Genomic DNA, 27516 nt, shown 5'->3' on the forward strand with positions numbered 1-27516 from the left:
ACATCAGATTGAAGGGACTTACTTTCCAGGGATGATGGCAGCTTCCTCTATACTCGTCCAAATATAGAAAACATAGAATGCAGTAGATCCTGAGTGAATCCCCTTGCTGACATTTGAGTAAATTGGAATGTAGGTTCATTTAGCCCCTAGAAAGCTTTGCTAGGTGGCACTCCCAATGATAGTTGGCCATAGGTGACCTAACTGGCATGAAAATGTGATAGAACAGAAAACATGGTGACCACATCAGCCACCTATATGACAAATGGAAAGCTACTTAACCTCTATGGGCCTCAGTTTCTTCATCTGTTAGACCAGATATCCTCTAGATTTCCTTCTAGGTTACAATCCATGATTCTACATAATCTAAGCAGTTATTTGCATCTCATGTCTCACTTCTAGACTTATACTCCATGACAGCAAGGAAAATTAACTGATTAATTACATAGCACAGTACTCTCTTTACCTATTCAGTAGTATTTATCCAATTTACCCAAAGGTGCCCTAATGTCACATCTTTAATTCAGTTCAATCACTATTTGTTAAGGTCTATTTTATACATGGCACTATGCTAACCATTGGAGTATACCAAAAGCAAAATAGAAACAATCTTTATTCTCAGGAAGCTTACATTCTACTGTGAGGATATAACAACAGGTAACTCAAGTATATACAAAGTAGTGGGGGGCAGGGGAAGGGAGAGCACTAGCAACTGGGAAAGATCAAGAAAAACCTCCAATAGGTGATACTTCAACTGAGCCTTGAAGAGAGGTAGGGATTCCCAGAGGCAGAGCTAAAGAGGGAGAGCCTTCCAACCATGGGAGACAGCTGTAAATGGAAGGAAGCTCTTATATTGGGCAAGTTCATGATTGGGAGTGATGTGAAAGAGATCTGGGAAATTAGGTTGGAGTCAGGTTACAAAGGGCTTTAAATCTGGTCTTTCTGTGTCTTTATGTCTGCTGGCCATTGAAATCTGGATGTTGTCTTCAGTTCATCCCTTGTTTTCTCACCTCTGGTGTTTTAAAAGTTGGGTGGATGGGGTGGCCAGGTAGCACAGCGAGTAAGAGCACTGGCTCCAGTGTTGAGAAGACCTGGAGATTGAATCCCGGGCTCAGACACTTAGCACCCACCCAGAAACACCTGGCTGTGTAACCTTGAGCAAGTTACTTAACCCTAATTGCTTAGGGGTGGCCAGGTGGCTCAGCGAGTAAGAGCACCGGCTCCAGTGTCTGGATGACCTGGATCAAATCCGGGCTCAGATACTCAGCACCACACCCAGAAATAACTGGCTGTGTAACCTTGAGCAAGTTACTTAACCCTGATTGCTTAAATAAATAAATAAATAAACAAACAAACAAACAAATAAATAAATGGATGAATGAATGAATGAATAAATAGATAGATAGATAAATAAATAAATAAATAAATGAATGAATAAGTGAGTAAATAAATAAATAAAATAAAAGCTGAGTGGACTGGTGGAATTGTGAACTGATCCAACTATAAATCTGTGTAAACCCTTTGGCCCAACAATATCACCACTAGGTGTGTATCCCAAAGGGATTTTAAAAGCGGAAAAGGAAAAGTACCTATTTGTACAAAAATATTTATAGCAGAATTGGAAATTGAGAGGGTGTCCATAAACTGGGGAATGACTGAACAAGCTGTGATAAGTGATTGTGATGGGATACTACTGTGCTGTAAGAAATAGTGAGCAGGATGCTTTCAGAAAATCCTGGAAAGACTTACATGAAATAAAGACAGAGTGAGAGAGAATGAGAGAGGAAAGAGAACATGGTATGCGGTAACAACAATATTATGTGATGATCAACTGTGAATGACAGCTATTCTCAGCAACACAATGATCCAAGAAAATTCCAAAGGGTTCATGATAAAAATGCTATCCACCTCCAAAGAAAGAACTGATGGAGTCTAAGTACACATTGAAGTATACTACTTTTCACTTCATTTTTTCATGACTTTTGTGGTCTGTGTTTTATTTTACAACATGACCAATATGGAAATATGTTTTGCATGATTGTACATGTATAACCTATATCAAATTGATTGCCAACTCAGGGAGGTGGGAGAAAAAGGAAGGAGGAAGAGAATTTAAAACCCCAAATTTAAAAAAAAATGTTTAAGGGGCGGCCAGGTGGCTCAGCGAATAAGAGCACTGGCTTCAGTGTCAGGACGACCTGGGGATCAAATCTGGGCTCAGATACTTAGCACCACACCCAGAAATAACTGGCTGTGTAACCTTGAGCAAGTTACTTAACCCTGATTGCTTTAAAAAAAATGTTTAAAATTATTTGTACATGTAATTGGGGGGAAAGTAAGATTTTTTTTAAAGTAACCTAAAAAAAGTTGAGAAGGCTACTATTCTGTACTTTCTCCAACTCACTGGGGTACCACTTGCAGCTCTGACTAGAGAATTCCAAAAGTGACATGTCTTAGTCACTACTTTAAACTCTACTACTTGGAGTTAGTGCTCCTTACCAGTCTTGAGTATGGACTTTACACTCTGCCCAGTTCTCCCTGATAAGGGAGCTGTACCAGTTGGTTCCACATCTGCACGTTTCTCCTCAAGTTCATGCCCTCAGGGTCACAGACATCCAGATAAATTTAGCTTCTTTCCAGAGACTTTCTCTGACTTTATTCCATGGCCACTTAAGGTTTGGCTGCTCCCCAGGAAGAGCTGGGGGTTGGCTCTTCTTCCTTGGAGGTCTCATTTGGCATTTCTGATGGCTGTTCTGTATTTCCCGCTGCTTGCATAATTAGCAGCTCAGGTTCAAGTCAGGCCATGGACTCTATTTTGAAATTCATTCAATTCTTGGGTCATCTTCTCAGTGTTTTCTGGATGCAGAAATCCATCACCTCAGGATCTACTGATGAGCAGGTCTCTCTTCCCATTTCCCCTCACCTGACATTCTGTGGTCACTGCTTTATTGTAGCTTGTCTACGTTACCTCATATTAGGACTTCACTGAGGTGATACTTCCTCTCTCAAGCCTTTGCTGATCAGCCTGGATGTTAGTGCTTTCGCTCCTCAAATTACCTCATATTTGCTTATCTGGGAACATGCTGTATCCTCCAGTAGCATATAAACAGGGGCGTGCTGGGGCCAGCTCTAACCAGGTCCCTGGAGCCAGTTGTTAAATTTTCTGTGTAAATATTTTTGGAAATTGACAAATGCAACAAATAGGGACTTCCTTTATTGTTTTGTTGATTGTCTGTGCTTAAGAGAGTGATGGAGAAAATGTTAATGATATAGAATTAACGTAAAAGGGTGTCAAGTTTTTTGGAGGGTACATTATTAAACATATCTGAATAGGAACTTCTTGAGGACAGGGATTATTTTTCATTTTTATCTTGGTATGTCCAGCATGTGGCACAGTGTCTTGATCATAACAGCCCTTAATAAATATATGCTAACTGGAATGGAGTTGCCTTACCTGCTCTAGGGAGGTTATGCAATTTAAGGTAAGATGTAGCAACTTTCTTGACCTAGGAGGAAGGGGTAAAAACCATTAAGGCATCAGCTCTGTGTGACATCTTTTGCACATGCCATATTTTTTTTTTGCTTTTTTGCAGGGCAATTGGGGTGAAGTGACTTGCCCAAGGTCACATGGCTAGTTCTTGTGTTAAGGGTCTGAGGCCAGATTTGAACTCAGGTCCTCCTGACTCCAGGGCCGGTGCTCTATTCACTGTACCACCTAGCCACCCCGACATGCCATATTTTTACTGTATTACACACTTATACCCAAATCAAGGAGCAGCCCATGTAGTCATTTAATATTTTTAAATATTTTTTCCCCTTTCTGAACAAAGGGTAAAACTTAGACAATCAATAAATATTTATTGAATATCTACTATATGCCTCAGTACTGTATTTGGAGATGCTAAAAATAGATGCATAACATACATAAATAGAGGTTGATGAAAGAGAGAGATTGACTGAGTTTTTTAGGAAGGAAGGAAGGAAGGAAGGAAGGAAGGAAGGAAGGAAGGAAGGAAGGAAGAAGATATGGAGGGAAGGGAGGAAGTGAGGAAGGGAAGGAGGGAGGGAAAGAAGGAAATTAGTTTGGCAGAAACCTGTGGGATGGATTGGAGAGGGGCAAGAATGCAGCTAGATAAATGCAATCCTTCAGACATGAAAAGCCAGTAGGATGGTAGCCCTGGGGAGTGAAGACAAAGGGGAAAACCTGGGAAACATTTTAAGAAGAAAATGGCAGATATTTGTAGGTGAATATGATAGGCACTTTTATGAGAAAATGGAAGTTTCTGAACTTAACTTTGCTGAAGCAAGCTGGCTGGTTGCATGGAACAGAATGCCATGCTCATAGGGTCATGGCCATGGATTTGATTCCCTCTCCCCCTGCACAAGTTTTGTTTCCTTCCTTAGCCACAGACTAAATTACTAACCCTAGCCAGATGCCCTGGGTTATAGAGGGACACTGGACAAGAGAGTGTTGATGGGTCAGCACAAATCTGTTGCAGCTGCAAAATAACCCACATGCATGCCATATTGACTGTGGGTCATAAGAGGTGGTATGAAATAATGGAAAGTCCACTGGACTAGGAATCAAACACTTAGATTTGAGTGCTTGCTTGGCTATTTTCTAGCTATATGAACATAGAAAAAATAATCATTTAACTTCTCCAAGCCTATTTCTTACTCTTTAAAATGGGGTAATTGCCCCCACCTCCCTCATTGGCTTATTAAGGGATCAAATGAGACAGTGTCCATGAAAGTGCTTTTGTAAGCCATAAAGAACCATGCAAATTTAAACTGTTATTATAGATTAGGAAAGTTCAGCTAAGAAATTTAAGGTTTACAATGACAAATGCACAGCCAGAGGACTCCACTAGTATATATCTGTGATATTAGCAAAAAGCAGAAAGGTCTGCATCAATTTGGATAGACACTCCTTTGCAGACTTATAGGAGAATATGGACAAGGGTCACATAGGTTAGGTTGTAGTTTGGTGTACTAGAAGGAAAATCCAAATTGGTGAGATATTGGATTTATTTGAGTATGGAGAAAGGATCAGCTACAGAATAAAGCAATATATAGACATAACAAAGGAAAGGACTTCAGGAGTGTTCTAGTTCAACCTATGCCCCCCACACAAACACATACACAGTAAAAAAAAAAAAAAAAGACTGCCCTTTATAGCATACCTGACAAATGTCATCCATCACCTCCTGAAGTAGCCCACTCCACTTTTGAAAAGCTTCATTGTTTACAAAATTTTCCCAGTAGCCTAAACACACCTCTTTTTAACTTCCATCCATTGCTCCTAATTCTTCCTTTGGGACACTTTCCTGTAACATCCCTATGCTGATCCCTCTTTCCTGCAATATCCCTTCAAATACTTTAAGAAAAATTTATAGTGTCCTCTCCCCCCTAAGTTTTTGCTTCTCCTAGCTAACCAGTGTTCAGTTGAGTCTTGTACGGTATGTTCCTCAGCTCCTAAACCATCCTTTTCACACCCCTGTAATCATGCACCAGCCTGCCAATTCCCTTGTTAAAATGTACAATGCAGAACCACACAAATGTTCAGATGTTGTCTGATCAGGAGAGGGTACAGCTGGATTGTCGCCTCCTATATTCTAGGCCTTTCGATGCAGCCCAAGAGTCCATTAGCTTTTTTGATTTGTTGACTCAAATAAAGTTTACATTTGGAGGTAGAAGTAGGATAGAGGAGTCAGTGTCAATGAAGAGACTTAGAGACCCTGTATTAAGTAGAAGGAAGATGTTGTTATATGAAACATGACTAATACTAATGTTCCTCAAAATAGGGTCAAGATTTTAAGGGGTAGTTGCAAAGGAGTTACAGTGAACAACCATATGAGAAGTGGCCCCAGGAGCCACTGGCATGAAAGACCTGAACAGAGGACAGTTAAGCAATCTGAACATTATCAGATAGTTGCTTTTCCAGCATGGGATTTGGGCCTATGACACTTGTGCCTTTACTGTTACTCCAGCTGATCCAGAAATTTGGAAGCCAGTTCTATTTTAAGCTTCTGCTAGACCGGTCACATGTGAAATATCTGGATAAAAACAGCTATTTACCAGGAAAGAAAAGCCCAGCAAAACAAAAGGTTTTTATATTATCCCAGTAACTCTTTAAACCAAAGTAAACAGCAGGGCCAATAATGTTGATTTTGTGGTGTTCTCATTTTGGGTCACCTACCTTCCAAAGTTCCTGGTCAATTTTCCACTAGGGATTAGGTTGGGAATAGACAACTGAAAATTCCAATAAGCAGGGTGAGCCAGGGGACTCTAAAAATTCTGGAAAGCAGATTTCTTATGAAGTTCTGAGAACCTGATAAAATTTGCATCCAGATCCCTTTTCAAAAAAATCAAAGAGGCTAGTTTTACTTGAAATTCATTTTAAAAATTCATATTCTTAAGATTCATCAGAAAAAAAATCCATTTCTTGATTCACCCACCACTTAGAGACCCTGTCTTAAGTAGAAAGAAGATGTATTATATGAAACATGACTAATACTAATGTTCCTCAAAAGAGAGTCAAGATTTTAAGGGGTAGTTGCAAGGGAGTTACAGTGAATAAAGTTTGTAAAGTTCCAAATGGTTTGGTGGGGTGATGATCATCACTAACCATTAGTCATATGAGCAGGATAAAGCTAGCTTACCCATTTCTTGGACTTTCTTCATGTATTCCCTCCTTCCCATCTTCCTAGATACACTGCTATAAGAGAAAAGGGCTGGTGAAGACCAAAATGAGCAGAACCAAGAAAACATTGTCGACAGTAACAGCAATACTGTGTTAAGAACAGCTTTGAGCGACTAAGTAATTTTGACTATTATGAATACACAAATTAAAAATAAAGGACGAGTGAAGAAAGATGCTCTCTGCATCCAGAAAAAAGAACTGATAAACAGATGTATAAAATAATTTCATGTGTGTGTATATGTGGTGTGTGTGTGTCTAATGGTAGCCATCTCTAGGGTTGGACAGGGGGAGGGAAGGGAAGATAAAAAGGGGAAAAAAAAGAAATTTACATGATAACTATTATATATTTTTAAAGAATAGCAAGTTGTATATAATAGATTTGCAGTTTCATGAGCAATCATCTTTTTTATTATACTATGTTATGGAAATGCTTATTTTATTACACAAATTAAAAATTAAAGAAAAAAAGGGGAAAAAAAGAAAAGAAAAGGTCCAAATAGGACCTGTTATTCTGTTGATATAGGGAACTGCTAGGGGAAGAAATACCCCCTACCTTTGCAAGTCAGTACCTTCTCTGCAACCTAGAATCTTCGAGAATTGCCTAGGACAGTCAGAGGCTGTGACTTGCCTGTAGTCCCAAAGCCATTACATCTCAGAGATGGGACCTGAACCCAGATCTTCCTGGATTTAAGGCTGTATTTCTATCTACTATATCACAGTACCTACCTCTATCATGTTATATCAAACCGTGTAAAATCAATAAGTTCTTTGTGCTAAGTGATATGGGAGAATAGGGGGAAATATGACAGTCATTGCCCTCAAGGAGCTTTTAATTTACTCTATGTCATTAATGGTATATGTAAATGATTCAGAAAAAAAAATTTGCTTTGTAGAAATATAAAATCAAATCCTAAATTATATGGCAAAATGGCAAAAAAATAGTCATCAAGAATTAAGAAAGATCATTGCGGTCTGAAATCGTCAATGAAGGTATCATTGATTTCCGAGCCCAGCCTGTCATTCAAACGCCTTTACATTCTAGGCCCCCGTAAAGTTCTATCTTCCATCACTTCCTTATAGGAACCCATCATGCCAACAACTTGTCCTACTCTAGGCCCCCTAACATGCCTTGAATGCTTGCAGAAGTCTTCATTCCCACCATTTCCTCCACCTTGAATGCCCTCCATAAATCTTTCAACATCCTTTAAGTCCCAGATCAAGTTTCTCCTTCTCTGTGAAGCCTTCCCAGATGGGCTCCAACCCAGTCATTCCACCATTTCTGGGCTCATAGAACATTGTTTATACCATTCATCTGGCAATTAATCGTGTGCTGTCTTGTGATAGTTCTTGCATTGTTTTTAATTTTTCACTTGTTTAAATCTCATCTTCCCAACTAGATTGAAAGCTCTTTTCCAAGAATGCTTTGCACATGGCAAACTGTCAAATATTAGTTGAATGAATGATCCCCTTTCGCCTTTTTTGGAAGTTCTTTTGGTGCATAGCTGAACACATCCCATTTTTTAAAGACCCTTGGACTATTTTCTTCATGTTGTGTAGTATTTCTTGAATGTTTTTCTGCCTAGAATCTTGCCAACTCTTCACTCTGAAAAGACTCTGCCCAAAAACACTCCATTAAGAATAAAACTTTTACCACAGTGTTGGGCTGCCAATAGCAATAACTGTGGGGAGACTTTCACAAGAAAAACCTCCAAGCAGACCTCTTCTATACCTACTGACCCAGGGTTGCTTCCTTGTCAACATCTTTGATGTAACCTCATTTGAAATGGTTCAGGTAGCTACAGAAGGCACTTACTCTTTCTGTCTGAACATACTACAGTGACTAACAGAGCTCAGTGCCAGTTTTTACAGTGCCTAATCACTGGAGACAAGTTGTTGCCTCACAGCTGTATTCTATTATCATAGGGTTGGGCATGTGGGATAGACCTGTGATTTCACTAATACAAGGAATTCCCATATGAGGAAACTCCCTCTATCAGTGTAGGTCACCACTGCCCGTACAACTCATGTATAGCCTTAAGAAAGTTATTAAGAGCAGAGTACCAAACACATCCAGAGTATAGCCCATAACACTCTATCCCTAGCATGGCTTGAACCAGAGATATAATTAGGAAATATTTAGCAAAATAAATGAAAATACAATAAAACATAGACAATATTACATTTTAAAACTAAGCCAATATGTGATCAGCAAGGATAGTTGTGGATGGATTGATGGTCTCTATATTTGAATTTGACATCACTAGGCTAGAACATTGAGAGAATGACCCCAGTGTTCCACAGTCAATATGTATCAGAAGTAAGATCTGATTATTCTGATTCCAAAACCAGTTTTTTATCTACTATGCCATGTGACCTCAAGATGATAAGGGAAAATAATTAAAAATCCTTCCATATATGTGTGTGTGTGTGTGTATAATTTTCCCTCAATTTAAAGTTAAAACTACTTTTAACTTTGGGGTTTTTTTTTTAAGTTTTGAGCTCCAAATTCTATCCCTCCTCCCTCCTCTTCCCCTCCCTGAGATAGTAAATAATCAAATACAGGTTATACATGTACAGTTACACAAAACATGTCTATATTTGTCATACAAGAAGACTTAAATAAAATAAAAAGAATAAAAGAAAGAGGAAAAATAGTATGCTTCATATTGTATTCAAACAATATCAGTTCTTTCTCCAGAGGCAGATAGTATGTGTCATCATGAGTCCTTTGGGACTGTCATTGTATTGCTGAGAACAGCTAAGTCATTCACAATTCTTCATTGTATAATATTGTTGGTCCTGTATATAACATTCTCCTGGTTCTGTTCACTTCACTTTGAATCAGTTCATATAAGTCTTTTCAGGTTTTTTCTGAAATCATGTTGCTTGTCATTTCTTATAGCATAAGAATATTCCATTACAATAACATATCACAGTTTGCTTAGCCATTCCTTAATTAATGGGCATCCCCTCAATTTCCAATTCTTAGCCACCACAAAAAGAGGTGCAGTAAATATTTTTGTACAGGTATGTCCTTTTCCTTTTCTTTTTTTTTTTTTTTTGAAAAATATCCTTTCTTTTAGATGGCTCTAACAAAATGAAATACAAACCCCATCCCTAAAATTTCAAAGGGGTGATAATTTAGCTGCTTCTCTTTAATATAGCTATTGTTTCCTTAATTTGGTTTACAAAATAATGGCACCTCATCAAGATTCTATGCATTTAAATTCAAAGATAGAGATCCAGTAATCTCATAAGGGATAGTTGAAAGGTCTTTGTTAGTTGGTTAATCCTGTAAATAGCGGATGAGCACTGATGGTCTAGAAATGAGTGTTATAGGAAAAATAAGTATTATAATAAGATTAGAGAGGCAACATGGCATAAGTAGATAGAGTACTGGCCTCAGAGCCAGGAAGACCTAGGTTTATGTTTCATCTCTGACACTTGTATATTGTGTGACCCTGGACAAGTCATTTAACTTCTTACTGCTTTTGGCAACTCTCTAAAGGCTTTAAGTTGAAGAGAAAGTACTGATCTACATAGTTAGAAAAGTCCTACCACTTGTGAGTTCCCTATACCAATAAGAGAAGAGAACTAGTCCTTATCCCCTGTTGCTAATCATTACAACATCATACATTTCTATTATGCATGACTGTTCACCATATTTTCACATATGTTATTTCTCAATAGATATTCACAACAATCATGTTTGGTGAATAGGGCAGGATTTATCACAGTTATTCCCACTTTGCCCATAAGGAAACAGGTTCACAGAGGTTAGTAGGCTTACCCAAAGTAACACAGGTCATCAGTGAGAGAGTCCAGTGGATGACTTCACCTCTTGATTGCTCTTAGCCTCTGTATTGATATTTATTATTATATATATTATATTTATTGATAACTACCTGTGTATACTCAGAACTTTTCATTTTCTTCTCACTTTCATCTTTCTTCTAAGTCATGCCCCACAGGTGACTGGACCTCAGAGCTAATAATATTGTTTATTTGGGGGGGAAATGGGATAGACTAGAGCTCCTCAAACTCCTGTCCCAGGGCCAAATCTGGGCCTACCTGGTTTTGAATTGCCCTCAACCTAAGAATCTTAGTCAGATTTGGCAACTGGCAAGCAGTTTGCTAACCCCTGTGCTACCTCATAGAATTATAGAATGTGAGAGATGCAAAGAACCTTCCAGGTCATTGTACAGATGAGCACAAAGAGGTTGTCATTAAATAAGCAGTTGGCTTTACATGTGAAGTCAGAAGTTCTGATTACAGTGCTCTTTCACTTACAAAGCATGCCCTTGCATGGAATCCAGAGCATGAACCAATGGGTCAGGTATCTCAAAATCAAGGTCACAGAATCTTCTTTTCTGGAGAAGATGTCAGAAGTCACCTGGTCTAATACCCCTCAACTGGTCCTTCATTTAGCCTTCACTTAAAGAACTCTAGGAATAAGGGTGACCTATAGCCGGGTACATTGGACAGCTCTAACTGAAGTTTTCTCTTCATAGTCAGGTGGAACAGTAAATAGAAATGCTTGGCCTGGTTTCAGGAAGCCTGAGTTCAAATCCAGACTCAGATACTTACTAGCTGTGTTACTCTGGGCAAGTCACTTAACCACTGTTTACCTCAGTTTCCTCAACTATAAAATAGGGATAATAACAGTACCTACTTCCCAAAGTTGTTGTGAGAATCAAATGAGATAATACTTCTAAAGTGGGAGTGGCTAGGTGGTGCAGTGAGTAGAGCACCGGCCCTGGAGTCAGGAGGACCTGAGTTCAAATACGGCCTCAGACATTTAACACAAAAACTAGCCATGTGACCTTGGGCAAGTCACTTAACCCCAATCGCACTCCAAAAAGAAAAAAAATGAAGATATTTAGGGGGTGGCTAGGTGGTGAAGTAAATAGAGCACTGGTCCTGGAGTCAGGAGGACCTGAGTTCAAATCCAACCTCAGAAATTTAACACTTAACTAGCCATGTGACCTTGGGCAAGTCACTTAACCCCAATTGCCCTCCAAAAAGCAAAAACAAAAAGAAAATACTTCTAAAGTGCTTAGCACTGTTCCTAGTACATAGTAGGTACTCTTTAAATGCATATTCCCTTCCTCTTTCTCTTCCCTCCCCTTTTATCAATCCTAAATTTTCCCCCTGAAGCTACAAAAAATCTGTCTTCCCCTAAAGCAATTCGAGCATACCATCTATTACACAGTGGAACCATATTTGGTTGTTGAATAGGAAATACTAGTAATTGTTGTATCTGGTAATGATGATTACAACCAGTAGTGAGTTGGTGTTTAACAAATGGCCTCTCCAAAATATACATGTGTATGCATAGTGTATTTTAAGTTGAATTTGCATTATTAATATTTCCTTCATCACTTTCTTAAGTCTAGATGATCAATGAATAACAAATCAAGCTCTGATTGACAGCATTTGCTAATAAAAAGATATAAATGCTTGCATTGAAAATTTAACAATTTGTCCTCATGAGCTGGTTCAGATGATTCAAAAAATACCCCTGATTATAATTCTCTTCATTCATATATAGGATCTTGAACATCACAGGGATCTTTGAAAGGTGAGGAGTAAGGGAAGGTAACCTTATATCTATACTTTGGCTGTTATTGACTCATGTTTCCATAAAAGGGGTTCTATCCTGTCCTGGGAGTTAGCCTCCAATTGAAATCAGATAGAGAAGTGAGTTGGTGGGTCTTTTTGTTTTGTTTTGTTTTGTTTGGGGTGGATGGGGTATTGGAGTGGGGAGAGCTAAGGATGGAAAGAGGGAAATCAATAGTTGAGATAACACTCCCAAGTAAAGAAGAAACCTCCTAGTCCAACCTCTTTTTCATTTTATTGAGTCATTTGGTTGGGAAGTCTGTATTTTATTTGCCTTTTTAAAGCTTTAAATACTTACCTATTCAACTAGTAATCCTGGCCCCTGGTGTCACCTTAGGCTGCTGCTCTAGAAACAATAGTTCAGTCGATATGTAATAGAGGTACCAGAAGGGGTAACCCCCACTGAAAAACAACCCATAATTTGACCCAAAAATTTTCATTCCCTTCTCTTGCCAACCCCTCTCAACTATAAAGTAGAGTGGTTCCATCCTTCAGAAAAAGAGGGGCTTGATCCCTACTCTCAATGTTGAGGCTATTAAAACATTATGGGGAGTCTCCAGCAGTCAAAGGGTGCTCACTGATGGATGCCACTCTCAGCCTCCATGATGTTGCCTGGTTCCCTCCCTGACAGATCCATACTATCTGCAACATTGTCACCATGGTGAAGCTAGGGAAAATCAAAGTGAGTGAAAGATAATGGTTCTTCTCGAAAGAGAGATAGAAGACAGTGAGGATGGGGAGATGTCAGAAGATAAAGAAGTCAGTAATGGAGAAGAAGTTGTACTTTCAAAGAAAGGCAAGAAGGCTGCAGCTACTCCAGCAAAGAAAGCACAAGACTATTGTTGCCACACCTACTGTAGGAATGGTGTCCTAAACCTTCCTCCCTATTTCAGTAAGGCTAGCTTTTCCTTAAAAGGTATTGAGACCTTCCTTAAGACTTGGCCAGTTCATGATGCTAAGTGAGAAGAGTAGAGCCAAGAGAAATTTGTACACAATTACAGACACAACGTATGTGTGATGAGCAACTTTGATAGACTGGACTTTTCTCAGCGATCCAGGGTTATAAGTCAACCCCAAAAGACTTATGATGGAGAGAGATGTTTACATCCAGAGAAAGAACTGAGTTTGAATCCAGATTGAAGCAAACTACCTGCTCTTCTTTTTCTTGTTTGGTTTTGTTTCCTCTTTCCCATTATTCATTACATCTGATACAATCCTTCTTTATAACCTGATTAATGTCTAATATGAAAGTATTTGCAGATACTATACTTGATTGTATGCCGCCATGGGAGGGGGAGAAAATTTAAAACTCAAGGAATTGTGGAAATGAATCTTGTAAACTAAAAGTAAACAAATTAATAAAGACCAAAAAATTAAAAAAAAAAAAAGACTTGGCCAATTCAGCGGATTGTAGATGTCACTTCTTTTTCACCTGAGTACAAAACAGCCATAAGGAGCTTAGAAAGGCATTCTCATGCTAGGTGGGTAACAGGTAAGGAAGATTTGCTAAGCTGAATCAGTTCAAAGTATCCTCAATGTCTTGCTAAATAACTATCCTTGCTAAATATATTTTTCTTACAATGACTATTGTTGAATATTGAATGACTACCATAGGGCAGACCTGATCCAGGACAGACCCAGAACACTTGCTTAGAAAGAAGCCATGACCCCTAGCAAAAACACTGAAGTTTCCTCTGCCAAGAAAGCAGCTACCCTAGTCAGAACCGTCATCACATCAGGTAAGAAGGGAGCCACCTCAAAAAAAGCAAAAATCTTCTCTGACAAGAAGGCAAAAAAAAAAAGGAAAGGAAAAAAGTTCCAAAAAGAGGTCAATAAATCTGAACAGGATGATAGAGAATGAAGTGGATGAAGATTTTGAACCTTCCAAAATGATAAAAGGGGAGCAACCCAAGTCAAACTCTGAAAATGAGGAAAAAGAGGATGAGGAGGAAGAAAGAGAAGATGAAGAAGATAAGGAGGAAGAAGAGGAAATGAATGTGGTTTTTTTAAGAACTTGGAAAGTGAAAAAAAGAAAATTATCAAATAGTCTCTGAATTCAAGAAACAGAAATTGGAAGGTAAACCATCTATGATTTTAAATATTTTCATGGGAAATCTGAACTTCAATAAAAGCACTTATGCATTTAAAAACTGATATCACCAACTTTTTGAGGAGGGGGTATGATCTTGTTGTCATGGATGTCCAAATTAGAGCTACCATGAAATTTGACTATGTAGAATTTGAATCTACTGAAACCTTGTAAAAAAAATCCCTGAGACATAGTGTCTCAAGAGTTCTTGACTCTGAAATTAAACTAGAAAAAGGCAAATGAGTACAAATAAAGTGTGAAAGATCAAGATGCAAGAATATTCTTGCTCCAAGAACCTGCCTTATAAAATTACTCAGAAGGAACTAAAGGGAGTATCTGAAGATGCTATTAAAGTTAGATTAGTTACACCAAGGATGAGATACCCAAAGGAATTGCCTACATTAAATTTAAGACAGAAGCAGAAGTGAACAAGGTGTTGGAAAAGAAACAAGGAACAGAGAGGAATAGTCAGGTCAGTATTCTGGAGAGAAAAAGTCAAGGTCAAGAAAAATTCGGGGTTGGCTAGGTGGCACAGTGAGTAAAGCGCCGCCCTGGAGTCAGGAGGACCAGAGTTCGGTTCCGGCCTCAGACACTTAACACCCACACAAAACAAACTAGCCATGTAACCTTGGTCAAGTTACTTAACCACAATTGCCCTCCAAAAAAGGCAAAAAAAGAAAAATTCAAGAAATTCAAAGACATCCATGTTAAAAGACCTCACCTTCAGTGTTACTGAAGTCTACAGAAAGTGTTTGAGCAGGGGACAGTGTAATTTCAACCACACTGTCATACCCAGGATGGCTGCTAGCACAGGTTCTTAGACCTGCTTTACTTGGAAAGATACCTGTTCACGGGGTTGGCAATCTTTTTAAATTATATTCATTAATTCAAAAGAAAAATCAGCATCCTGAACTTCAGTGAAAATCCAAACAAAGAAAATATAGAAAATACAAACAGAGAAATAAAGATCAACAGACAGGGCACCTGTCTGAGAAATTAGCACAGATCAACAGACAGATCCAACTGTCTGACAGATCAAGGCAATACATAGACAGTTACCAGAGAGAAAAGCACCAACATCTGGGTTTTTCAAAGTTGGGGGGGGGGAGGCTCCTTAACAGCTACCTAGAGTCTCCTCTGACCAAATCACACAAATGCTTTTCCAATGAGTGAGCCCCAAAGCAAAATGTTAACCTCAGAGTATATATACCCTTTTCAGAGTCAGAGGGCATCACAACCCTCTGGTGCCTAATTAGAAATTAACAAAAAGTGTGAAAGCCTTCCTATAAGCAAGCCACCCTTAAGCAAACTTCCATTAATGGGCTCCACAATAGGCCTATTAGTGGATGGAGAAGATCATATATCCCATTAACATTACATTAATATAAAGCCAGTGTTATACCCATGGCAGCTGCTATGAATATGCATACATATTCCCAGGTTTGTTCACTAAATATAATAAACCCACCAGCTTCTCAAATGTTCTCTCAGTGGGGCCTCCCCACAAGCAAGTTCCGCTAGGCAAGTTCTTCCCTCCATCTGCTTTTCTCTCAGACAAGTATCTCTCCACCCACACCTCTCCCTCCATTCAATACAATACATATCCTGTTTCCAATCAAAGACTTGATTGGCTTAGTGCTGAGAAGCTTGGAAATCAGCACTTGATTGGAAAGGTGTGGGGATCCCTGCGATCCAGAGACTAATTGGCTCTGTGTCAGGGATCCAGGTGAGGCCTATTAATGTGCTGGGAAGATCTTCTATCCCATTAATCTTACAGACAGTTACCAGTATCTTCGAAAAAAATTACTGCAGACCCTAAAGATTATGTATTCACTAAAATTTTCCTCTGTTAAAGATTTAAAGAAGCTTCAGATTCTAACAAAATGGAAATCAAGGGTAGAATAATCATTTTGGAGCCTAAACTATAGAAAAACAATTAATGTGTGTAGCCACTCACACAACTTTGTCAAAGGTCTGATTAAAAACATCACAGAAGAAATATTAAAAGATTTGTTTTATGGCTCTGTTGGTGCAAGGATAGTCACAAAAAGGCAAACAAGGTCATCTTAAGGCTTTGGTTTTGTGGACTTCAACATAGAATAAAAAGCCAAAGTCAAGGAAGTCATGGAAGATGGGCACATTGATGGAAACAAAGTCACTGTGGACTGGGCCAAGTCTAAATTGGAAGGAAGCTTCAGAGGATGTATTGATAGTGAAGAAAGATTTAGTAGCAAAGCTGACTGTGGGGTCATGGAGGACTTTGGAAACAGGCCAAGGAATCTTGGTGGTTTCCTAGGAGGCAGAGGAAAAGACCACAGGGAAAGAAAATACAAGTTTAAATGGCTTCCCCACCCTATTCACTTTTCCCCCTGCTATTTGAAAGTACTCTGAAGGTTTTATCCTGGCATCTAATCAACAGCATCCTCTGAGGACATTCCAAGACAACATGCAGTCAGGGGGTATTCTTGGAAAAACCTAGATAACATTTCAAGGGAGAGAACATGTTGGTTTTGATTGAATGAGAGTCCCATATAAATCTTTTTAAGAGATGTTTAATTATTGGGGAGTTAACCTTTTGTCTATGAAGTATCTTGAGTTTATAATGTTACCCAATAAAAAAGCATTTTTTTCTCACACACACAAAAAAAAACCTCAAACCCAACACATGGTGGGATAGGTAGGATATGAAAGCAGTGAATGACAAATTGACTCTTTACCTTAAGGACATGCTTTCTAACCCAATGTGTGTAGAAGTTAACATATTATTTGGTTAGGAAGCCCATATTGGAGCTATTTACCTGAAGGCAAAAGGCTTCAAATCCTAACCCAGAGTTTAATTATTCATTTCTTGTCATTGCCATTCTCATTCCTTTTGGTCTGAATGCATTGGGCTGCTTATATCAGTGTGTAAAATAAAGGATTTTTAAATGACAAGTATTAGAATTGTCTTGGGTACTTCTGTTGGACCCAGACTCAGAGAACAGGGCTAGAAAAGAAAGCCTGGTTCACTTTCCCTTTCTCCCACCACTTTCTTTGCAAAGTTAAACTTAATAAGCATGGAGTGTCTGGAGTAGAAGGGAAACTAGGCAAAAGAGCCAAGAAGGGGATTTCTAATAAGAATTGGAACTTCACTGGGAACTGGAAGGTTTCCAAGGGACTTCAGAGAGTGGAGAGAGAACAACTGCAAAAAAAAAAAACCAAAGGGATGGGGGAGGGGAAGAGGAGAACCAGTCAGCCCTGGGAGCTGCACGGTTTCCCTGTTCCATCCAACACACGCCAACTCCGTTTATTAGCCAACATGGTCATATTTTTGTCTTTCTCTTTTCCTTTCCTCTATCCCTCCCTCCCACTGCCTGTCTTGTTCCCCTTCTACACCCCCATCCAGGCAGCTTAATTCCATCACCATGAACAAACTAAGCTTGTTTCTCACAGAGGCTTGCAGCTGCTGTTGCCTGGGAGATGTTCCCTCCTCTGTTCTTGGACATGGTGGTTAGTCTGTGAGGTCATGAAGGGGGACAGAGAGGGTGGGGCAGGACAGAACAGGCAGACCGAGGCCCAGACTGGAAGAGTGCCCCCCTCCCTTGTGACATCATCAGGGCTGCCAGGACACTTGAGCTATCTTCAGCTGTTGACTTCAGGCTGGGCAGCATTTCTATGAAAGGGACTCATGGGTGTGCATGTGGGGCAGGTGCATAGACCAAAAGGAAGTGGGGCATATGGCAAATCCGTAATGAGATTTTCTGTTTGCTTACTCCAATTCCCTGACAGAATTCTCTGCATTATCCATTAGGATATTATCTTCTTATTTTCCCTTTCCCCTCTGATGCTTTCCCTCATTCTTTCTTTGTGATGAAATATACTTTTGTTCTTTTTTCATCCTTCATCTTCTGTATTCTGTTTTATAGACGAGCTGTTACATTAAGAAATTGACATCAGATAGAAAGAATAGAAAGAAGACTAATTTTCCCCCATAGAAGAGATGTTGATATAGAAAGAGTGTCAAACTGTATCAGAGAATTCATGGAGTATGTGATGGATGTTTGTGTGTTTGTTTCTGTCTAAAGGAAGTATCTAAGTTCCTCAGGAGGTACAGGATAACCAAATACCTGGGGAAGATGAAAAAACACAGGTTAAAAGAAGTTCCCTTGGTCCTTGGGGAAAAAGAGCCAAGTCTTTCCCTGGTTCAGCTTGGTAACCAGCATAAAGTCTAATGTCCTAGTGAAGACCAACCTTGTTCTTGGGTCTCCCTGCACCCTGAAGTCCTTTTAAGTAAGGTACCAAATACTGTTCTTTAGTCCTTTAAGCATGCCTGAGCAAGCATGTTGTGCACAGTGGGCAATTCCAAAGGACTCATGATGAAAAATGCTACCCACCTCCAGAGAAAGAACTGACGAAGTCTGAATGCAGATAGAAGTATACTCATTTCATTTTCTTTATTTTTTAGAGGTTGGTTTTTTTTTGGTCTGTTTCTTCTTTCACAACATGACTAATATGGATATATGTTTTACATGATTGCACATATATAACTTATACCAAATTGCTTACTGTCTTAGAAAAGGATAGGGGAGGAAGGAAAGGATAAAATTTGGATCTCAAAATTTTTAAATGAATGTTAAAAATTGTCTTTACGTATAATTGAAAAAATAAAATACTATTTTTAAAAGGTGCCTGAACTCTTTACTCCAAAAGCAAAGGTGTCACTCAGCAGGATACATTCTTTTTCCATACCATTTAATGTTAAAATGCCCTTTTCACCCAATACTTCCCCCCTCCCAAGCTCATATAATACTAATGATGATGATTATGATGTCCTGTATATACACATATGTGTGTATATATACATAAATGTGTGTATATGTTGCTTTAAGGTTTGCAAAGAACTTTAACTTACATTATCTCATTTTATCCTCACAGAGAGGTTCTATTATGTTTTCCTCTCCAAAAGGAGAATTTTATTTCTTCTCCTCAATACCTGGGTTGTCTCATATTGATTCATCCTGGAAAAACTATTGTTTTGTTTTGATTTTGCCTTTTGGAGGGCAGTTGGGGTTAAGTAACCTGCCCAAGGTTACATGGCTAGTTGTGTGTGGTGTGTGTGTGTGTGTGTGTGTGTGTGTGTGTGTGTGTGTGTGTGAAGTGTCTGAGGCTGGAACCAAACTCAGATCCTCCTGACTCCGGGGCCAGCGCTTTATTCACTGTGCCACCTAGCTGCCCCAATGGAAAAACTATTACTTGGCCTGTCTACAAGTGACTGCTCATGATTAAAGGACTATCATGGGAAAGAGAGATTAGGTTTATTTTGTTTACATATATGTATGTGCATGAATGCATGTATATATACATATATGTATATATGTAACATGTATATATCGTTCACTCATTAGCTAGTTAGCCCTTGTGTGTGCATTGGGGACTATATAGACACTTTATACTTTTTTTGTTGTTGTTTGCTTTTTGGAGAGGGGAAAGCAGGGAAATTGGGGTTAAGTGACTTGCCCAAGGTCACACAGCTAGTAAGTGTGAAGTGTCTGAGTATTTGAACTGAGGTCCTCCTGACTCCAGGGCCGGTGCCCTCTTCACTGCTCCACCTAGCCACCCTCACTTTATACTTTTCTGCAGAAGCCTAGACATTAGTTAAATTCCAAGATTCCCAAGGAAACTCTTCACGGGGGCATGAGCCAACAACAACAACAAAAACCATGGGATGCTTCCTAGGATTTAATCAGTTCTCTATAAAATCCCGACCTAAAGTTCTAGGTCAGTTCTGGCACGGTTACAATACCTTATGGAATTGTATGACTTAAGATGAGACATAGAAATGTGTTTGAAAAGAAATTTGACCATCTAATTACAAGATATTTTTATTATTTCTTAAGAAAGAGAAACAAATGTGAATAACAAAAATTAGCACTTATATGGCACCTACTTATGTGCCAGATGCTGTGCTAAGCACTTTACAATTATTTCGTTTGATTTTCATGATAACCGGGAAGGTAGGTGCTATAAACCAAGGCAGACAGAGGTTAAGTGACTTGCCCAAGGTCACACAGCTAGTAAGTGCTTGAGACTGGACTTGAACTCTGGTCTTCCTGACTATGAGTTCAGTATTCTATCCACTGTTCCCACCTATTAGATAAACTCAAAGTCCATTCCCTATTGAAGCATTTGTATTCAAAGGAGAATTGCCTTATGTAAATCCCTTCATCCTTTTTGGACTTCAACTGAGTCACCTAAAGTGTATTTAATAGCATTGGGCTTGCAGTAAAGGAGACCTTAATTCAATTTTTACCTCAGACAATTATTAGCAATGTGATCCTCTGTGCCTCAGTTTCCTCATTTGTAAAATGAAGGGAATAGTCTCTAAGATCCCTTTCAACTCCAAATCTATGGTCCTATAATTCAATGAATTACATGCCAGAGATCATGATTTCTGCCCTCTCTTTGTGGGGAAATTGTGAAACCTGGTGGGGAAATCTTGTCCACATAAAACATTCAAATCTCATTGTACATAACTGTAAAACACTCTAATTTATCATCATGCCCTATCTACTTCTCTGGGCTTTGTCAGGAACAGTTTTCCCCAAGCTACAGAGCCTAGCCTTCTGTGTTTGCTTCAGTCTGAAAACCACTTAAGGGGGAAATACAAGCAGGACAGGATCTCTGCAGGGGATGAGGGAGGCAGCTCAGCCCCAAGAGCACAGGGCAAGGGTCAAAACTTTCCTACCTACAGAACTGACAACACCCATCTTTCTCCAGAGACTGACAGCACAGGATAGGGCTGAGTTCTGAAAGCAAGAGCTTGCCCAGAGGACCATTGGTCCTTTTGAACGAATGGAAAGAGACTCGCCCCAGAAAATATCTCTTCCTTTCCTTCCCACTATCCTAAATTCAATAATAATTAGGAAGATCATGGGGAAAAAAGGATGTTAGTTGAAGGTTAGAGAAGGTTGTTCACCTAAACTTATATACCCGACTATCTCATGTTTAAAGTGCCTTGGGTGCCTCCTTTCTCCAATCCAGCTGCCACAGGTCTGACCACATCGGTCACTTGCCCCAAAAGCTCCAGTGACTCCCTAGTACCTTTGGAATCAAATATAAAATCCTCTGTTTGGCATTTAAAGCCCTTCAAACCTGGCTCCAACCTACTTTCCCAGGTGATTAGGCAGCACCCACCTTACTCATGCTCCAGTCAAGCTAAAGTGGCTGTCTTGTTCTTCACACACGACATTCTATTTCCTGCCTCTGCCTAGAATGTGGTCCTCCCTCACTGCTGCCTCTTAGAATCCCGAAGATCCCTCAGAATTCCTTAGATTCACTCAGATTCCCAAATCTCCTCAAAGTTTAACTCAGATGCCACCTCCTGTATGAGAACTTCTTCATACTCCTAGCTGCCAGTGACTCCTCTGGAAATTACCTTGCTTCTTTTGTATGTGTTTGTAGCACCTCTACTCAGGGGCATCCTGGGCAGTTCCTTTGAGGGATAGGATAGCCCTGAGATACTCTAAGTTGCTTATGGGAAAGGAGATGTAACTCCTGATTGGCTCAGTGACCTCTGAGTTATGGGTGATTTAGTATATGTGTATACATATATATACACACATATACATATATATATATATACATGTGTGTGTTCACATATATACACACAAATATACATGTGTATATGCATGTATATGTCTTGTGTCTATATGTATACGTATACATGCATCCCCAAATAGAAGATATATATGTCTTCACCCCTAGTGCCTAGTATAGTACCTGGCATGTAGGAAGGTAATAAGTACTTGATTATCTGCTGAATGGTCTTCTAACTCATCTCCTACCTCTGGCATCTCCCTCCTCCAATCCTTCTTTCTTATGCATAAATAATAATAATGATAATAATAATAATAGTTTATCATTTATATAGCACTTACTATGTGCAGGCACTGTGCTAAGTGCTTTACAGATATTGTTTCATTTGATCTTCACAACAACCCTGAAGATAATTTGCTATTATTATCCCCATTTTGCAGATGAGGAAAACTGAGGCAAACAGATGTGAAGTGAATTGCCTGGAGTCACATAGCTAGGAAGTATCTAAGGATAGATTTTAACTCAGGTCTTCATAACTTCAGGTGTGGTGATCTATCTACTCTACCACTGTCTGATCATGTCAGCCTTTTGCTCAGAAACCTTCAGTGATTTCCTAGCTCTCTGCAACCTGGCAACCGCCTACCTTTCAAACTTTCTTTTTTATTACTCCTTTCTGTGCACTCTCTGCTCCAGTCAAATTACACTATTGTCTACAAACAAATATGCCCTGTGGTTTCTGAACTATGTGACATTGCTCACATTTGGCCTTATGCCTAAAATACCATATCTTCTCTTCATCTACTGAACCCTTACTATGAATTTCTATTCATCTTCAAAAGCCCAAATCAATTGGCACCTTCTTCAGGAAATCTTCCCAGATTCCCATCTCCCTCCTCCAATCAGTAATGAAGACAATATGGTGTAGCAGAAAGAGCCCTGGGGCTCAAACTCAAAGTGGAATCCCAGCTTTGTTGCTAACTACCTGTAGGGCAAGTCATTTCATTTCTGGGTCTCATTTTCCCCATATGTAAAATGAAAAGGGGTTGGGTAAGATGGTTCTTAAAATCCCTTCTGGCTCTAAATCTGTAATCTTCATGACTTCTCTCCACTCTATGCCCCTATGTCCAACTTCACATGACACTTTGTTTTGTATGCACCATCATATGATACTATATATTATAGCTATCCATGTTGGTGTCAGTCTCCTACAAGATCATAAGCTCTGTGAGGGCAGGGAAACTATTTAAACTTTGTATCTTTCTAAGTACTCAGCATAAGGTTCTTAATTGTTTCTCCAGTGATTGTTGAAGTGATTCATAATGGTTTTCCCAGCCCAGACCTCTTGGTGCCCATGAGAAAGAAAAATAGTGTGACTAGCCGTTATTATTCCTGGAGACTGTCTGCCATGTTTAATAGAGCTATTGCTTGTGTCAAGATGGTTCTGGGAAAAATAGCTTATGTCACCTTCCCAGCCTAGGGAAAGATCTATGGTATGTGACCTGCTGCTGAAATCATTCACCCATTTAGAGACAACCTCCCAAGGCCCCCTGCTCTGAGCTCCAAGGGTTCCTTGCTTGGCTTTACTATAAGGGCCTGGCTAGCACTGGGGAATTATTTTGTTGTTATTGTTAGTACTAGATTTTACTTTGTCTTTCTCTTAATTCAAAACAGGTGGCCTGAGGAATGGAGAACAGTTGACAGTTATCAAAGCCACTAATCTTTTGGTCTCTCAAAAGGGAGTAGGAAGCCAAAAAACTGTCATGACTGATTCCTTCTCAACTTCAATAACACCCCACCTACCCACCCCGAAGCCCTAATTTCTTTAAGACCTCACCTGGACAGAAAGTGCAAAACAGGAATTTATCATTGGCATCACAGACCCAAAGAAGCTTGCTGACTACCTATCAGTCTCTGAATTTTTACCATATTAATCATTGACACTTGCATGTCTTCTCTACAAAGACTTAGAAGAACTTTGTAAGCCTATTTCTGTGACTATCAGTGTATCTCTAGAAGGTACGGAAGAAAGATTTCGAGGCTCGTTATTGTGTATTTTCAAGAAAAGAAATTCTGAAAAGGGAAATTGGGTAAAGTACCTATTATTAGCGCTAGGAGAAAAAAATTACAGATTTTTGTAAATATCAATTACTCAAGTCCAAGTATTTATTAATCTTCTTGTTTAGCCAACAAAGTCAATTGACAAGCACAGAAGACATCAGGAATTTATTCTAAACAACCTTGAGACTAGCTTAGATAGCTTACTAGTGGGAATCAGTACAGTCCAGCTTCCTGATAATTATACCATTAACATTCTAAGAATGCTGCACTAAGTAAAGATCTGTAAACCAAAGGAGAAATTATAGCAGATCATCCCAGTCCAAGATCACAAATTTGACCTATAGTCAAGTGAGCAGAGTAGAAACTATGGATCGAGGATGGGCCAGGATGATAGACTCAGTGCCCAGAGTTGGGCAAGAAGCATGAAGATACTCACAGCTGAACTGGGACTCAGCTCCCAACCCAGACCAGCAAGTCAGGGTCTCCCAAAGAAGATGAGAACACAAAGTCAGTGCCCAATAAAGGCCAGTAGTGCAGTGATGCCCAGATGATCTTGAACCCAATACTGTTCTCAAGGTTAGAAGTATATGGTCTCTTGGAAGGTCCAGGAATCAACACCCAGAAGCTTGGGCACAATGTTGCATAAAGAAAATTATGGACACAGTTCCCCTCTCCTTCCCAAGCCCCAGTATAGCAGATTGGAGGTCTCCCAATAGGGCTAGGATCACAGACTCAGTCCTAGGTCTACCACTGAGCTAGGCCAGCAATATGGAGTTGCCTAGAGCAGAATGATGGAGAAAAATGAATAAATAAAAAAAGATGAGCTATTATGATGTTAGGGATGTCCAAGCCACAAACCCAGAAGAGGAGAATAAATCCAAAACTACCACAAGCAAGTCCCCAAAGAAAACTTAAGAACTCTGATTAGTGCAATGATCAGTCATAATTCCAGAGTACTAATAATTTGGAAAGTTCCCCATCTCCTAACAGGGACTGTTCACACAGAAAAATTTAGGGATATATTGAAATAGAAACAAAAAAGGAATTTAAGGAACCAGAGGAAACCCTAGGATGTTCTTATGTTATCAAGGATAATAGGAGTTGTAGATAAACTTAGATATAAATTGCACAAGATAAGAAAGTGTAAATAGTTTGCTATATGCACCAATGGAGGAAATGCCCATAACTATGAGGTCAACGAGTTATTAAAATATGGTTAACTCATCATTGACAGAAACTATTTTTAAAGTGTTATTTACACAATGCTCTGTAATCTACACCATGCAGAATGAATTATGTAGACCCACGCCTTTGTTTGCCAGTGCTTAGGTGGCTGTTTTCCTCGACAAAAGCTTCCAACATTGACAAGGAACCATCCAGCTAGAGCTCTTTTGGGAGAAGCTTGAAGGTAGAGCCAGTCTAACTCATACCCAAAGAAAACTTAAGAACTCTGATTAATGCAATGATCAACTATTGATCAACAAGAGAGCCAGTGCAGCAAGTGTTGTTGAATCAGAGTTCAAACCCTTCTGCCTGGGCTCCCAGACCATATCTCTTTGTTTTGTCATTGAAATAGATCTTGGTACCAACATAATGCTTTTGGTTTGAATTCTGACTCCTCTCTATGAATCCTTGACTCCTCCATTCTCTAGAAACTTCTAACTAACCATTCCATGTTCCTTTTCTCAAGAAGTCTCAGTTTAAACCATGGGAAGCTCTCAACCTTAGTCCTTATCTCCAGCCCTGTGTAAATATAGGGTCTGCTTCATAAGAGCTTGTAATCTGAGACTACAAGGACACAGAATGATGAGAGAAAATCCTTAGAGTGTTTTAGTAGTTAAGCCAAACTTTATTGGCAGTAAAATATTACCATCATCTTCACAGAACATGCTTGGATGATGTGAGCAGAATTAATGTAGCTTTGGAGCTAGAAGACAGACAGACAGACAGACAGATAGATGATAGATAGTAAGATATGAGATAGATCAAACAAGCATTTACTAAGTGCTGAGGACTCAAATACAGGCAACCAAACATAATAAGAGTTTGGCTTGTGCCTAGACCAACTAAAATGATGTCACCCATTTGGAAGATGTTGAGGGACCTGATTCCAGGACACAGTAGTACTGGCCCAAGCTCGAACATTCTGCATTGGCCTACCACATGATAGGAAGTAGCCTTTTTCCATTGGCTGCATAGCCAGAACTATCTGCATCTTTAAGATTACCTGATGACTGAGCACAGTCTGGTCTTTTTTCCAGGTGAAGGACTCCATTTGCAGCAGGTGACACCATGCAGTAAGAGGATAGGGCCTGAGGTTCCCCATTTCACCCCCCACAGTCCTAAGGCCACATGGCCCTGAGAGTTGGGCCTGCAGCTTTGGCCTTTCCATTTTTGTTTTTCCATTATAGGTGTAGGGAGTAAACCAACCAAAAATTAAATACAAGAATCCAAGGTGGGTATTGCAACCAGCTCAGCAACAATGCTATAAGGAGCAAGGGTCCAAGGACACCACCAGCCCAGGGGGACTTTGGACTTGAACTTGGTGGGATTAATACTATATAGGAACTGTGCTAAACTGTGGGTTTAATCATTCTCTTTATAAAGAGATTATGTCCACAAAGTGTTGGAAAAGATGTTTTATGTTTGTTTTTGCTACATCTTCCAAGTAAATCATCCCTTTCTAAAAGCTAATCCAATGCTAAGTGATTAAATGGAACTGGCGTACTAGTCATAACACAATTAGTAAACACAAGCAAGCAAATGTAAGAAGAGTTTGCCTCATGCCTAGACCACCTAAAATGATGTCACCCATCTGGAAGATATGGAGGGACCTAATTCCAGGATACAGTAATATTGCCCCATGCTTGGACATTCTGCATTGGTCATTTTAATTTTTTTCTATTAATTAGCCCTTGTAGTAAATACTGTTTCCTGGGTTTCCACAGGCCTTCCTGGGCCACACCAGGCCAGGCAGGAGCTTCCCTCTGTCTTCAGTCAAGGTGGAAAATGCCTCTCTCCAGTGTACAAGGCAACTTTGAGGCCATCACCTCTCGTTTTTCAGAAGAGTTGTCTGGGGACTCAGATGGCTGGACAGGAGAGCCTACACTAAGCAGGGAAGAGGGAAGGCCCAATAGACCGAGGAGGGGCTAATAAAGAGAGACCTCAATGGAAGAGACAGCATTTGGGTTAAGTTGAGACAGGAAAGAGCAGGAACCCAAGAGGACTCTAACAGACCCTAGGACAGGCAAGACCTCAGACAAGGAGACAGATGAATGTATGGACAGACAGATACACACACACACACACACACACACACACACACACACAGTGCAGGATCCAGGGGAATCCATACCTAACCCAACATGTGCAAGGATTTTAGGGAAGAACCAAGAATCCAAAGGACATCTCCATCCTTCCAATCATAAAACATCTGTGGGCAGATATGGGGACAAGGCCTTTAAGCTCTGCCTTC

Source organism: Petaurus breviceps, unplaced genomic scaffold (genome assembly GCF_028583685.1).
Source record: "Petaurus breviceps papuanus isolate PSGF00001 unplaced genomic scaffold, PetGlider_PUasm1.0 90895, whole genome shotgun sequence".
In the NCBI taxonomy this organism is placed as follows: domain Eukaryota; kingdom Metazoa; phylum Chordata; class Mammalia; order Diprotodontia; family Petauridae; genus Petaurus; species Petaurus breviceps.